Below are 372 nucleotides of genomic sequence, written 5' to 3'. Positions count from 1 at the left end.
CTAGCAACCCTTACCTACCCCTAGTACCTCTACCTCCATTAAGTTCGTAGCTCTACACCTGAAATTCTCTTTTAAACATCGGTTTTGAGCTTATTTCTGTCTTTTCCTTCACCAGAATGTCAGTTTCCAGAAGAGCAGGGAACTTGGTCCCCTCCAGCACCCCCGGAACCCCAATCCAAGACGCACAGCAGGTGTCACGAGCTGGTTGCTAAGCGGGGCATCCCCAATGATAGAGCAAGGTGACAGGGCCGAGCGGGCCGCCTCCCGCACCCTCCGCAGAGGCTCAGAGCGGCGCTTTGCACCGGCCGGGCCTCCGGCGCCTCACCGTTGCGGGGCAGACGGCGGGCTCGCGGCGTGGCCTCGGGGCAGGCC

Source organism: Nannospalax galili, unplaced genomic scaffold (genome assembly GCF_000622305.1).
Source record: "Nannospalax galili isolate Female #2095 unplaced genomic scaffold, S.galili_v1.0 scaffold381, whole genome shotgun sequence".
NCBI lineage: Eukaryota > Metazoa > Chordata > Mammalia > Rodentia > Spalacidae > Nannospalax > Nannospalax galili.
The sequence above is the reverse complement of the archived record's forward strand: the minus strand, read 5'-3'. Positions refer to the sequence as shown.